We start from the raw sequence: 3562 nt of genomic DNA, 5'->3' as shown, positions 1-3562 counted from the left end.
TACAATTTTAGCAAATTTGTATATGGATGTTGACGGCTGTGTGAGACAATTAATATCCAACATATATTTAATACTAAGACACCCCCATGAGTTAATATCCCAAAAACACAAGGAAAGGATTTAGGATCGTTTCCATTATTTGCAATGGTGCAGTGAAGTGATAAAGAGATCAAAGCCTGTATTCTCTTGATTCCCCCAGTATGGAGGGGTTTGACAGCTGGCTTGCAAGCAAAGCTGAGTTAAAAGAACAAATAACAATTTATGATTTTTGAATATATATATAGTAAAGAAGAAGACAAGGCTGTTAGCATAGAAACACATTAGAAAAAATACATGAAAAAATACATGAAAATTTTTGTAAACTAAATTATGTGTGTAAGTAAATGTATATACGTGCCTTATTAAATTTCTGTAAAACTTTTGCCAATTATATTAACGCTAATTGCTTTGCACCAATAAATATAAGTTATTATAATAAATGACTTAAAATCACACTTTTGTTAAAAGTATATAAGCTAGAAAACACGCAAAATAAAAACTTTTTTCTTCTTAAACCCTAATCACGTGTGTGTATGTCATGTCCAACCTAATAATAACACCCCAGGGAAAGTGTTTCTTACTCAACTTATACTTGTCCTTAAATAAGTAGACTTCTTAATAAGCTTATTGAGATTCTAGAAAAATCATGCATTTTTCTTAGAGAGTAATTTATTCACTACCTCTATCCCCCCATTTCAGAAATTATTTTCTTAAAATATACTGAATTTTCGTTACCATCATCATTCCATCCTGAGCAGTAATGATTAGCTCAGAGCCCGTTATTTTATACCTGAGGTTAGGATTGTTTGAATGAAAACACAGGCAAATTATATAGTGGTTCTTTTCCAGGTAGGCTTGGGAAGCAATGCTCTGTGATGGTCAAGTCTTTATTTTGAGATTTGTTTGAGATGCTTTAAGAGATTTTAGGAACAGTTTATTGCTCTTTGAGGACACCAGATGGCACTGTGTGGTTGTCGGTGAGGCGCCAAAGAAACCACAACGAGTAACAAGCCTGTGTGGAATTCATAGGCAGGAGGTGCTAGTAAAGAGACTGTATTTGTGACCTGTGTAGGGGATTTGGGTCAACAATAAAAGCTGTCACAACTCGCTCACGTGATAGGAACCCATTGCTTAATGTAAAATTTTTAAGAATAAGCCAGAATTCCTCTCATAATTTGTGAGAAGAAAGCAAGAGAAAGAAAAATCTTCTGGCTTTATTTTTTATGGCAGAGAAAGAAAAAGACTACAGATTAAAACAAGAAAAATAAAGAAGACTTTTTTTTCTGCTTATGATTTACATGTAGAAAAATCTGAGATTTTCTTTCCCTCAGTGACCCTAAATACTTATATTTACATTTAATCTGCTAGTGCTATTAATGTTTCAAATATAAGCCTGTACTTCTCTTCCTGTAAACAGATTGAGGCACCAGCATGGAGCACAGGTAATGTGTAAGAGAACTGTGGAATTCATTCTTCTGCTTCCATCATCCTGAATTAATGGCATTCAAGCCTAATCCTGGAAGTGAGGGAGGACAACACAGAGTGCATTTTTTCAAAACAAATACACTTTCCATTATATTTCTAGGATTTCTCTGACAGTCAGGCTTTCTCTGATTGTTTAAAAAGTACAAGCAAAGTATTTTCCAGAGGTTTATTGTGAAATACTTTGCATTTTTGCTGTATTTTCTTTAATGTTATTGTCAATAAATTCCTGTCCAAGCTAATAATATCAGCCTATATGTTTGATTATTGAAGTAGACTCTGTTTAGTTTATTGAGGCTCTGTTCTCTCAACTAATTACAAAATACTCAGCAAATATTTGAATTTACTACTTATCTTATTCCCTCAAATTAGTGCATCTCTCTGTTTAACAAATAAGTTCACTGTTCTTGCCCTCAAGGTAAAGCATACACTGCAATCTCTCTTCTGCAGACAGTCTGAATACCACCCTTTTCTAAGTGAATCAACAGTGGAAAATGGTTTCTGTAGATCAGTAAAGGCAGAGAATTTACTATATTGCATCAAATACCCCTAAATAAGCTCAAAAATTATGTTTCACTGAGCATGGTTTAGGGCTTTGTAGGAGATTTTTAGAATTTCAAGGTATAACATCATGTACTACAGGACTCAGAAAAACCTCAGTTATGACAAAACAACAGAATGAGTTATCTTCTGCATCATCCTGACTCCATTCCTTTATATCACATTCTTTTTTTCAGACATCGGATCACTCTTAATACCTTAAGATATGAAAGAAGTTTAAATAAAATCTTTAATTTTATTTAAAATTAAATAAAATTTAATCAACTTGCATCAAATTAGGCAAGCAGAACTAACTAAACAGAAACACAATAGGATTTTTCAAAAATAAGATTCTAGCTCATTCAAACCATCAAATATCTGACTTATAGATATGAGGTGTCTTCAGAACTATTATGATGATTAGGTGTCTTGATTTTTGGCCCTGTAATTTTAACATATTTATTTAAATTTGTTTGTAGTGATATTTAAGTCAAAATAAAAACTATGTATTAAAGCAATAACCCTTGGTTATTCTTTGCAAAAAAACAAAGCATCTTTTATGTTATTAAAAGTGCTGATATGAACAGTCATGAATCACTGTAACTTCCATGTTTTGATTTAAGAAAACACATTAGCCTGTAAGTATTAAAGAATACACTCTAAAGTGCCTATTCCCGGTGTGGAGGCAGCAAAATACCCCATAATTTCTTTCCAAAATGAAAGGTTCTGCCTGACATGAAGTACATACATTTCTTACTGTTCTTCACTCAGTTTTCAAAGAAACAACTATTTCCAGTGAGTATTTGAGCAAAGTACCTGTACTGGTGTCACAAGTGTAAAAAAATTAAAGGCTTTCCCTTGCACAGCAACTGATTTTGTTGACTCATTTTACTTCAGGAAGGGTGAGGAAGGAATGTGCTGCACAGAGTGGACTATGCAATTGGAAAAAAATATTGTTATTTACCTTTCGCCCACATCTTGAAAATTGAAAGAGAAAGATAAGTTACAAAACTTTTTTTTCATTTTCTCTTTAGTGCACTTGGCTTTCTTACCCACCATTGGTATAGATTTGCTACGAGGCAGCTTTTTAGTTGTCTCTAGTTCTCATCCTAATTATCACACTTATTGATTGACCTAGAAAAGGGGATTTTGCCCACTAATCAGTTTAGTAATGCAAGCAGGGTGATACATGTTGGTGATAAATAGCAAAGTGTTGTAGGGATTTTTTTTTCATAATTTAGTATTTGGTATTTTTCAATATTTATTTATTTTTAAATAGGAAAAATATCTTCTGGAGCATCTAAAAAAATGTAAGTTCATTTCAATTCCACTGAACACTTTCAATTAAATAGTAATAAAAGTCCACTGGAAATCTTAAAACTCATCACTAAACATTTCTAAAATGTTGTAGACTGATTTCTCAGGTTAGATGCTCAAGGCAAGTAAGTATAAGCTTAAAAAACAGATGTTTTTCCAAGGCAGCCATAAGGGTATTCTGATA

Source organism: Molothrus ater, chromosome 4, assembly GCF_012460135.2.
Source record: "Molothrus ater isolate BHLD 08-10-18 breed brown headed cowbird chromosome 4, BPBGC_Mater_1.1, whole genome shotgun sequence".
NCBI classification, from domain to species: Eukaryota; Metazoa; Chordata; class Aves; order Passeriformes; family Icteridae; genus Molothrus; species Molothrus ater.
Note: the sequence above shows the minus strand (reverse complement) of the source record.